The sequence below is a fragment of the Corapipo altera genome, unplaced genomic scaffold (genome assembly GCF_003945725.1).
Source record: "Corapipo altera isolate COAL_440 unplaced genomic scaffold, ASM394572v1 60886, whole genome shotgun sequence".
Classification (NCBI taxonomy): Eukaryota; Metazoa; Chordata; class Aves; order Passeriformes; family Pipridae; genus Corapipo; species Corapipo altera.
The window spans coordinates 351,584-363,568 of record NW_020885058.1 but is presented as its reverse complement, the minus strand read 5'-3'; positions in this window follow the sequence as shown (position 1 = coordinate 363,568).

The window sequence follows — 11,985 nt, the reverse complement described above, 5'->3', positions numbered from 1 at the left end:
TTTTTTCCAGACAAACACACCAGACTCAGAGTGGGGAAAAGGGAATATATTACAATGACTGTACACATAAATAAATACTACAATACATTATATACAATATTAGCTATCCCTACCATGACATAAGTATTTACAATGGATCAAATCTCTCCTCCCCCCAAATAAAAGTCCAGGAGGGAAGAAGGAAAGATCCTTTCCAGTCTCAGAAGCAGCAATGTCTCTAAGGCAGCAGGCTCTCTCTTCTTTTCTTGCAGCAGCTGATAGTTGGATCTCTGCCAGTACACATGAGGGGGAAATCTAAGCCCCTCGCGGCCTCTCGAAGCAGGTGAAGGGTCTTCCGTGGGCTGCGTTCACCCCAGACAAAGGTCACTATCACCACGGTCAGGGGGTCTTCGTGACGGTCTAGTATCTTCAGGGGACTCAGTCCCTTGTAGAGCTTCTGTGCTCTGTCTCAAATTGCCAGCATGGCAGCATCAGCGAGGGGGGGTCAAGGTCAACCCCCCCCGCATTCCTTCTCCGTCCCGGTCCAGTTTTCCAGGACACTCTGAGCTTCTCAGCTCCTCTCTCTCTCCGGTGCTGCAACACTCAAAGACTCTCCTCTTTAACAGGAGTCCATCTCCCTCCTTTCTCGGAGGTCTCAGAGGGGTATGGGGTTTTATTCCAGTTCTTACCCCATCTTCCTCTCTCCCTGCTGCTCTCTCGGCTTTCTGAGACAACTCGGTGTCTTCCTTACTCAGTTGCATGCTGTTTCTGCTACTTCTCCAGTTGTTGCTGCTGGTCTTATCTCTCTTGGCTCTCTGCCACCGTTTCTTCGGTCAGCGCAGTTCTACCGCTGCTACTGCTGCTCACAGTGAAGAAACATCTCCAGGTTCAGCTACAGACACTTAGTCCAGCTTAACACTGTTCCAAGTCTCTGTAGCCCCCAGCTGAGGCTGGGTGGGCCCCAGAGGCCCCAAGGGGCTCCGAGCCCCCTTCCTCGTGGTCTTACAACATGGCTACCACTTCAACACCCCTAACTACAACTTCCCTTCTCTTCCGTTTGGTTGTGATATGTTTATATTTTGCAGAAGCACTCATTGGCTAAAACTTCAAAACTTCAAGGGTTACCACCCCCCTGGGGTTTTACCATTTTATAACTGCAGGGGGAAAACCTGGTTCAAACCACTACAGAGGCCATTGTATTGTATCCAAAATGGAACTGAATAAAGGGTTGGGCGCATGCATTCCCCTGTGTTTCTCCATAGGAATGGGTGCTATTATCTTTAAAACCCCAGAGGAAACAGTTTAGGTTAGAGCAGTAGTGCATCCTTGAGGACATATTCCGGATGAAAATCACAGGTGCTGAGTTTGCCGTGTCATATACCCAATGCACAAACTCAAAGGTACTTATCACAATGAGAGTACTAGTATCTGAACTGAAACACATTGACAGGTGGGGCAGATATCTTGGCATGGTTATATGCCAGAGGAAAGCAACAACCCCTAACATCATGGTACCTACAAGTTCAAAATGCGTGTTAATCACACAAGGGGTTCAAAATGCGTGTAACTCACAAAAAGGGTAGTTATTCTTTTTCCACCTTTCCTCTTTCCAGGCCTCACATTGGGCGCCAAAAATGTCTCAGTCTGATGAGACTAGACTGTTTGCTAGAGAGGATGAGTTCTGAGGTAGACCAAACTCCTCTCTCTCAGCACTTGTAATATCAAAATTAAGGGGCTTTACTTGAGGAAAATGTGGAAAAACAGAAGAAATAACAACCCTTTATTAAAAGATATATGTATGTTAGCAGAAAACACAGTAACAGAACACAAAAAACCTAGACAGTAGTCCTAGAAAAAAAACCAAAAAAAGTCTGAAGGAAATACTTCTCTGTCCTGTAGTGCAGTCTTAATTGTTGCCTGCAGGGGGTGCTGTTGGATCGTTGAAAGTGTAGAGCCTGCAGTTCTCGGTCGCGGTCAGCAGGGGGCGCTGTTGGGCTCCGGCGGTCGCCACGTGGAAAGAAGGGGTCCAGCGGGAGAGGTCCTGGCCCATGGGAGGGGCCGAGAAGGAAATGGGGGGTCCTTCCCTCAATGGAGAAGAAAGGGGAGGAAGGCAGCTCACTCCCACGGGACTCACCACTGTTCCAAGTGACGGCATCTCAAAACTCCTCCCTTCTCTCCCGCGGGCAACGCAATTCTCCAACAAAACACAGCAGATCTGAAGAGCGAGGTAGCTGGGCCAGTTGGAGCCAGCAGTCCGAGCTGACTGGGATGGGAAAACCAGGGCAAACCGGCTTCCAGGTCCTCTCTCCTAAATGCCCTGGGTGCAGACCCCGTCCTCGTCTTCCAGACATAAAAAAACCTCCACGGTCTCCAGGTCCCCCCAGCTCCTCCCCGAACAGCCAACAACCAGTCTGCCCCTCTCCCCCCCAGAACAGAACCAACCCCCTCCTCTCTCTCCAGCCTCTCTAAATGGCCCATCAGCAGAGCCAGGGTACATCCTTTGTAAAGTTAATGACCTCCCTTCCCCCCCTGCTCACTCCATTTTCCCTTGGAGTGGGGCAGGGGAAGAAAAAATTCCCCTGCATTCCTAATCTATAACAATCAGTCAGTCCTTTCAAACCCCTCCTTTAACTTTAGTCCAGGAGTAGCTTTTCAAGGTTGATACGTAACACAGTCTTTTGCTGTGGGAGTGTTCTGGGCTCCTGAACACTCCCCCCTCACCAAGTTCCAGTTGTTTGTTGTAGTTTCTCTCCTCACGAAGTCCAAGAATATAGTTTTGAGTCCTTGTTCTTCTGCTGCTGGTGATTTCTCCCTCTCGGTGTCTCACCTCGGTTCGTAGGTTGCTGCAGTGTAGCTTATCAAGCGTACACGTCCTGGAATCTTCATTCCTCCACGTCAGTTCTCGGCTGCCCCCGGTCAGCTTTGGCAGGCAACTCCTGAACTCTTGGCTTGCCTCCAATTTCGCCTGGGATTCTTCTCCCGAGCACCGAGCTGATTTATCAGCCCGTCCACTTAGCTCTGCTCAAATGTTGAGCCTTAAAATCCACTCCCCACCAGCCTAAATGCAGTGTGGGGGAAAAAAAGCCCCCTAGCCTTGACCACAGGCAGCTCGGTTCAGTTATGCACTGTCCCAAGCATCCCGGAGCTGCAGGGGGGGGAAAGAAGGCCTAACCTCCTCCCTCTTACCTCAGGTGCTCTGAAATTCTTCTTTCACAGCACACACTCCAAATGCTGACTCTAACTCTAACCAAAGGTTGAGTTGGGGGATTGCAGGGCTCCCCTCTCCCTCCCGGAGGGGAAGAGAGGGAGCCCAGTCACACCCTGGCCTTGTCCACCTACATGCAGCAGACAACAACAGCAAAACAACCAAGACAGAACTGCCAGCAGCTTCCGGTGTTGTGATATATGATTTTGAGCAGAAGTGAACAACATGGATGGTGATTGGCCCTCCAGGGAACACTGCCCTGGCACCCAATCACCTCTGAGTCCCCCCAGCCTCTCAGGGGGGCCAATTTCAAACTATGACATACCTTTGCATTTTCTATTGGGATTCCAAAATCATATGGCATCCCGTACATCATTTCAAATGGTGAAATCCCCATGTCAGTGCGTGGTTGGGTTCGGATATATAATAAGGTTAATAGTAAACACTTTACCCAATTCATTTTGGTTTCTATCATTAATTTAGTCAAATGTTTCTTTATTTCACCATTCATTCTTTCCACTTTACCAGAACTTTGTGGATGCCAAGGAGTATGGTATTCCCACTTGGTTCCAAAAAGCTCTGTTGTCTGTTTAATTATTTTAGAGATAAAGTGTGGTCCTCTATCCGAATCCACCACTGCCACAGTACCGTACCTTGGAATAATTTCTTCTAATAAAATCTTAATCACAGTTTTGGCTGTACATCGTGCTACAGGAAAAACCTCTACAAAGTGGGTAAGATGATACACTAACACCAACAGGTGGCGATACTTTCCTACTTTAGGTAACTCAGTAAAATCTGTTTGTACTTTCTCAAAAGATCTTTTAGCTATTTCTCATCCTCCTTGAACCTGTTCTTTCAATTCCCTTTTATTTACCCTTTGACAGGTTAAACACCCTTCCAAAATTCTTTTAGCTATCCCATATGCTCCCACACAAACATATTTGCTCTCAAATTGATCCACTAAAACCTGGGTTCCCCAATGTGTCTGTTCATGTAATTTAATCATGATTTTCTGGGCAAGACCCTTGGGGAGTACTTCTTGACCATCTGATAGCTTCCATTTATTGTTTTCCTCTTTTGCTCCTACTTGTTGCAATTTTTCTTTCTCTTGATTGCTAAAACTTCTTGGGGAATCTAGGTTCTCAGGCTTTGAGTCCGTTATTATTAACAGGGTTGCCCGTTTTGCTTCTTCATCTGCTAGATTGTTTCCTCTAATGGTGACTTTTAGTCCTTTCTGGTGCCCCTTTACATGTACTACAGCCACTCTTGCTGGTTTCCTTAAGGCTTTCAGGGTTTCTTTTATTTGAGTCTCATGAATCAACCCTTTTCCTTGTGTATTAATTAGTCCTCTTTCCTCCCAAATTTTCCCAAAAGTATGCACTACTCCAGAAGTGTACTTAGAGTCTGTAAATATCATTCCCACTTTTCCTTCTAACTGTTATAAGACTCTCAATAATGCATACAACTCACAAGCTTGAACTGACCATGTTCTGTCAAGAGGTCCAGATTCTCTGACCTGGAAAGTAATACCATCTATCACAGCATATCCTGACCTTCGGTGTCCATCCACTACTCTGGATGAACCATCTATGTATAATTTTTCACCCTCTTCTAATTCTTCTTCCTCTAAATCTTCTCTGATCTTAGTCTGGAGATTTATTACCTGTAAACAATCATGTACTAATTCTCCTGTAGGTTCCCCATATAAGAAGTGAGTAGGATTCTGCAAATTCGTCACTTCTAATTCTAATTTAGGCGAATGTAATAAAATACTCTCATATTTTAACAATCGGCTATCCCTTAGCCATTTATCTGCTTTTTATTGCAAAATTCCTCTTATGTTATGAGGAGTAAAAACCTTTAATTCCTCTCCAAAAGTTACTTTTCCCACTTCTTCTACTAACAAGGCTGTAGCCACAATGGTTTGCAAACAAGTAGACCATCCCCTGCTTACTGGGTCTAACAATTTAGAGTAATATCCGACTGGCTTCTTTTGTCCTGCCCATACCTGAGTTAGGACTCCATATGCAGTCCCATTTTCAGTGTTTACAAAAAGATAGAATGGTTTTCGTATGTCAGGTAAATTCAACACAGGTGCGTTTACCAAGTCCTCCTTTAACTTTTCAAACTGTTCTTCATCCTCCTTACTCCACTTTATTATTCCTTCCTTTGTTAGCTTCTCATAAAAATTTTACTTTACTACTATAATTCTCAATCCACTGCCGACAATATCCTAATAATCCCAAAAATTGTCTTATTTGTCTCTTATTTCTGGGTGCCTGCAAAGATAGAATCCCATTTACTCTATCAGGGTCCAGTCTTTTGTGTCCTTTACTCAGTCGATGCCCTAGATATTTAACTTCTTCCTCCATGAATTGTAACTTAGACTTTGACACTTTCAACCCTTTCAAACTCAAAAAGTTTAATAACCTGATGCTTTTGTCTCTGACTGCTTCCAAATTTTCTCCAGCGATTAGTAAATCATCCACATATTGAATTAAAACAGTACCCTGACAGGTCTCAAAGGATTCCAATAACTGCTCCAAAGCTTGCCCAAACAAGTTAGGGGATTCTGTAAATCCCTGGGGCAAAACTGTCCATCTTAGTTACTGTTTTCTATGTGTCTCAGGGTCTTCCCATTCAAAGGCAAAATAGTTTCTACTTTCCTCCTTGAGGGGACAAGCCCAAAAGGCATCCTTCAGGTCAATTACACTATACTACTCATGGTCAGGGGAAAGTTGGCTTAACAAGGTGTAGGGGTTAGCAACTACTGGGAACCGAGTCACTGTTCTTTTATTCACCTCTCTCAAATCTTGTACCAACTGGTATGATCCTTCAGGTTTCTTTATGGGCAAAATGGGGGTATTATGAGGTGACATGCAGGGTTCTAGTAGTCCTTGTGCCAAAAGTCCTTCTATAGTTGGCTTAAGTCCTATTCTTCCTTCATATGAAATAGGATATTGTTTTACCCTTATCAGTTCCTCTGGGTTTTGAATAAGAACTTCAAACGGCTTTATATCGAATTTCCCTACAGAATCAGGGGTGTACCATACTTCAGGGTTTATTTTCTTTTCATCTTCAGCTGTAAAAGCATATATTTTTACTTGCAGTTTTTGTTCCTTAGTCTCCAAACTTATTCCCAATTCTATCATAAGATCTCTTCCCAACAAATTATACTCTGCTTCGGGAACCAGCAAAAATGTTCCCAATGCATATTTATTATGGGTTTCTATTTCCACATCTTTAATAAGGGGTACCTTAAATGGTTCTCCCTTGGTCCCTATAACTTGTACTGTATCTGGGGATGTTACACAGCCCCAAAGTATTTTCTGAACAGTTGATCTTTCTGCTCCTGAGTCCACTAGGAACTCAAATTCTTGTTGCTGAGGACCCAATTTAAGTTTTATCAAGGGCTCAGTGTCTTTTCAGGTCCCCAGCAGATAGAACCCCTGACCCCTCTAATCCTCTTTGAACACCTGCTCATCCTGTATACGCTTCCTGCAATTCTTCTTCACATGTCCCTTTTTGCCGCAATAATAACATTCTATGTCGCTCCGATCCACTTGCCCATGGTCTCTTAACACAAGATACTAGTTTCTAGTATCTGATCTTATCCATAAACTAACGTATTCATTTTCCTCTAGATTAAAGGGTTCTTTGCTATTCACATAAATGTTTAAAGCCTGACAAATCCAATCTTCAAATGAGCCATAAACTGGCCAATACATATGATCTTGCCTTATTTGCTTTCCTCCCCATACTTCTATGCAATAATGCACCATCTTTTCCCTCGACTTTCCTTCCCTGGAAGGGTAATCATTCAAATACTTAATCATTATCCCTAAAGGACTATCGGAAGGTGTCATGGTTTGAGATACCCCAAAATCTAATTCCCTAGTCTAAACCCCCTCCTACATCTCAACCTAGTGTAAGATGTGCTTTCCAGACAATCACACGGACTCAAAATGGGGAAAAGGGAATATATTACAATGAATGTACACATAAATAAATACTACAATACATTATATACAATATTAATTATCTCTACCATGACATAAGTATTTACAATGGATCAAATCTCTTCTCCCCTCCAAATAAAAGTCCAGGAGGGAAGAAGGACAGATCCCTTCTAGTCTCTGAGCAGGAGTCTCTTCTACAGCAGCAGTCATCTATCCTCTTCACCTGCAGCAGCTGATAGCTGTATTTCTGCCAGCACACAGGAGGAGGAAATCCAAGCCCCTCCCCGACCACTCATCTTTCCAAATGAGGGGTCTTCCGTGGGCTGCGTTTCCCAGGACAAGGGTACTATCACCACGTCATATCACGAAGCTCAGGGGTCTTCGCGACGGTCCTTATCTTCAGGGGACTCAACCCCTTGCAGAGCTTCTGTGCCCTGCTTCAAGATGGCTGCGAGTTTCTTTGTAGCTTTGCAGCAAGGGAGGGCCTCAAGGTCAACCTCCACACACTGTCCTGGCTAAGCTCTCAGGGCGACTGAGCTTCTTAGCTCCTTTACTCCATCTAGGACTTCTAATGAGTAAGAGTCCACCACCCCAACTTAAGAGGGGTCTCAAAGGGGTCTGCGGTCTTTTGGTTCAGTTCTTACCCCAACTCTCTCTGTAGAGTTAGTTCTGCTCTCATCTGCTGCTGTTGGCTCTCTCTTGGCTCTCTGTCTCCTTCCAGGAGTTCTCTCTGTGTGCTGCATGTCTCTGTTGCTTCGTCTTATCTCTTCTGGTTCTGTGCCACCGTTTCTCTGGTCAGTGCTGGTCTGTCACTACTCCTGCTGCTGCCCACGGTGGAGAGAAAACTCCCAGCCTTCATAACTACAGACACATAGTCCAGCTTAACACTGTTTCTGAGTTTCTATGACCCCAACCGGGGGCTGGGGGGCCGTGGCCCCCCAGAGGGGTTCTTACCCCTTCAGTTCATGGCTTCAGAACATGGCTACTTCTTCTTCCACCCAAAACTACAACTCCTCTCTTCCGTTTGGTTGTCATATGTTTATATTTTGCAGAAGCACTCATTGGACAAAACTTCAAAACTTCAAGGGTTACCACCCTCCTGGGGTTTTACCATTTTCAATTGCAGGGGAAAACTTGGTCCAAACCACTACAGAAGGTATGTCTGGTAAGCTCACCGCAAACCCCTTCTCGGGTTTTTCCTTCTCCTGAGGGACATCCTGGGACCCCTCCTTACGGCCACCCATGGGAGCAGAAGATTTACTTTTCTTCTGTCCCATCTTCCGAAGTGCCTTTTCACATGCTCACACTCACTTCCCTTCTTTCATGGTTCATTCCCTCGCGGGTTATGAGAAACGCACTACTAGAAGGTCCACACTCGTTTCATCCCAAAGGATGTCTCACTTGTTTGCACTCCGAGACCCCCTCCCAACCGAAGGGGGCTCCGCAAATACCTCTCCTGGGTAAGTCTTCGTTCGGGTCCTCACCGAACAGTTCCTTCCCCGACCGGAGGGATTCCTCAAACACTTACTCCTCCTAAGTCTTCACTCGGTTCCCAACCGAGTGACTCCGCTCAGCGCTGAGCTGAACGGAATCCCAAACGCTCACTCCTCCCCAGAGCAAGTCTTCATCTGGGGTTTGTGCACAAAAATTATGGGGAACTGCAGTATTTATTTGCGCATTTGCCTTTAAATTTCAGTCAGATATCTAGACTCTGTACCACGGGAGCCCTCCCCAGAACCGTCCAAACGGAGACGGGGCGCCCTCCTGGAGATAAGATCCTGCCGCACAGAAGGCCTAGGTCCAAGTCACGGCACCAAATTGTTATAGTCAAAGAGATCACAAGTAATTTTTAAAGTATAAAATTCCAAAATTTATTGAAGGCAAATAAGCAAAACAGTGCTGGGCAGCCAGGGAGTCTCCACTCCACCAACGGTCCGCAAATTCAAAAAGCCACAAGCTCGTCCTTTTATAGATTTGTAACTTTCGTTTCCCCATAGCCCCCGCCTTGTTCCATTTCTCTCTTTTCACATCATCAGCTCTCTCTGCGCATGCTCTGCTCTGTTGCTAGGGAATCGGTCCTGGGATGAAGGCGGCAAATCCTCCTCTTGTTACCCCCGGTTTACCTCTTTATGTACGCTTGTGCATTATGTCTTTCCCATATCATTCTAGGCATCCCTTCCCCATATATACATTTAAGGTCTACAGTTAACATAACAGAATATAGTTTGTCATATTAACATAACATTACGGTTTGACATTTTGCAACTACAACATTGCAAATATAATTTGATCAGCAAATTATCTGTTTTTGTCTTTATTAACCATTACATCCATGACAATAGAGGTGGTGTGGGACCCCCTGTTGCGAGCGCTGCAGGGACTCTCTCACCGGGAGACGAACAGGAGCTCCTCTGGTCCTTGGCAGCTCCGAAAGGCACCCAGGCAATGGTGGCAGTCTGCAGAGAAAAACTGTCAAAGGGTGGGGGTGGTTGGGGGGTAAGCCGGGACCTCTTCTCAAGCTTCGGTGAGACTCAGCAAAGCAATCGCTGAGACTCAGCAAAGCAATCGCTGAGACTCAGCAAAGCAATCGCTGAGTGCCGAAGGCAATGAAACCAGTGGGGGATGGAAATCAGCACTGATGGAAAACTGAGGTCTCCCTTCACCCCACCAAAGGAACAGGGCAGAAACGGAGTAAATTTCCCCCCCAGTCTAAAAGGCTCACTGTTTAATGCTCCCCCTCACACACCTGGGCCGGCTACAGGGGGATGGGGTTTCCTTTAAGCAATTCAGCCGAGGTTATTTAGCATTTCAATAGGACAGTCATTAAGGCCAGAGCTAGACAAACAATGAAACCTGGTGCTTATCTTATCCTAGCAAAGAGGGTTGGTGTGGAAAATTCACCAAAAAAAAAAAAAAAGTATGAAACTAACAGTCAGATAAGGAGTAAAGTCAAGTCCCTGAACTTTAGGAAAGCAAACTTCCACCTCTTCAAGGAGATAAGCAGTGGGATCCCCTGGGAAACTGACCTCAGGGACAAGGGAGCAGAACAGAGATGCCAGATTTTTAAGGAAGTCTTCCATAGAGAGCAAGAGTTAGTGATCCCCAGGAGCAAGAAATCAGGCAAGGAAGGCAAGAGACCAGCATAGCTGAGCAGAGACCTGCCGGTCAAACTAAAGGGCAAGAAGGAAATGCATAGGCAGTGGAAGCAAGGACAGGTATCCTGGGAATACTATAAAGATGAAGTTTGGCTGTTGTCTTGGTTTAAAGACAATTTTGCCAAGGAAACGGGACCTTAGATGGAAAAAGAGACCTGAACTTTCCTGGTCTTATTATAAATTTGAAAAAAAACCCAAATGATACTCACGAGGAAAAGTGGAGAAACAGAACAACAAGTTTACTGAAAAAAAACAAAAGGCAAACCCAAAAATAAACTACAAACACAATAACAGAGTGAGAATATCACCCAGGAAAGTCTTTTTGTCCATTGCTGTGTTGTTAAGTCTGCAGTTTCCTTCGGTGCAGTTACAGCCGTGGCCAGAAGGTAGTGCTGGCAGGCATTCTCAGCAGCGGTAGACTCTCCGGCGGCAGCTGCGGTAATGGTGGTCACAACATGATAGTGGTCACAAAATGACGGTTGTGATGGTGGTGGACCCGGGTGGGGGGCTCCCCTGCAGGCGCTGGTGACCCGCGGAGCGAGGCTGCGATGGGACAAACCCTCAACCCTGTGTGGCTGCCACAGTGATGGTCCCCACCTCTCGGCGACTGGAACCAGCTGTAGCTGGGCAGGGGTGGTGGTGGGGGAACGGCTGGCAGGAGCAGGGAGGTGGTAGCTCTTTGTCGAAAGTCGAGTAGGGAACTAAGAGGCAGAACATGTGATGCCAGTGGTCTTTATACCCCTCCAACTCTCGCTCCACTTCATGCAATATCCCTCTCTCCCCCCACCTCCCCTGCCCGGGGGGTGTGTGTGCTGGACACTTTGTCCCTTTTTGTTGTCGGTGAGCGCTCTCATATGGTGGTAATGGGGAAATTTGTAACGGAATGAAATCATGGACCTCTGACTTGATGGACAGAAATCAGTTTATTGCCCATGATTCAGGGGTTTTATCTCATTCACTTTCAGCTGGGAGTGGTTAAGCAAATTAAGACAGAACACAGCTGAAAGTCACACATCCATCACTCTCTCAGGCCGGCCTATCACCAAGACACCACACACAGGAACCTTGGAGTTTCAAAGTCACCCTTTTCACACCCCCATATGGTGAAATTGCAAACTGGAAAACTTAGCTCGTTTCTGGGCAGTAAATCACGGCTTAGAGAAAACAATACAAAGTCATCTAGCCTTTCTCTTCTTGTTCTCACGCTTGCCTTGCTACAGAAATTCAAGCAGTGACTTTAAACCTATAACAACTGTGTAAGGATGGGGTGAGGAAGGCCAAGGCAAAGCTGGATCTGAACTTGGCAAGGGATGCCAAGAATAAAAGGAAGGGCTTTGTAGTGGGTTTCTGTGGCTGGGTTTTGGTAGCGGGGGGGCTACAGGGGTGGCTTCTGTTAGAAGCTGCTAGAAGTTTCCCCTGTCCTATGAAGCCAATGCCAGCTGGTTCCAGGATGGGTTTCCTGCCACTGGCCAAGACCAAGCCAATCGGGAGTAATAGTAAAGCCTCTGTGATAACATATTTAAGAACAGAAGATTGTTGCGCAGAAGAAATTCCAACCAGGGAAAAGCAGAGTGAGAACATGGGAACAACAAAGTAGACACCAAGGTCAGTGCAGAAGGAGGAGTGCTCCAGGCACCAGAACTGTGGCCCCTGTGGCCCATGGTGAAGACCATGGTGAAGCAGG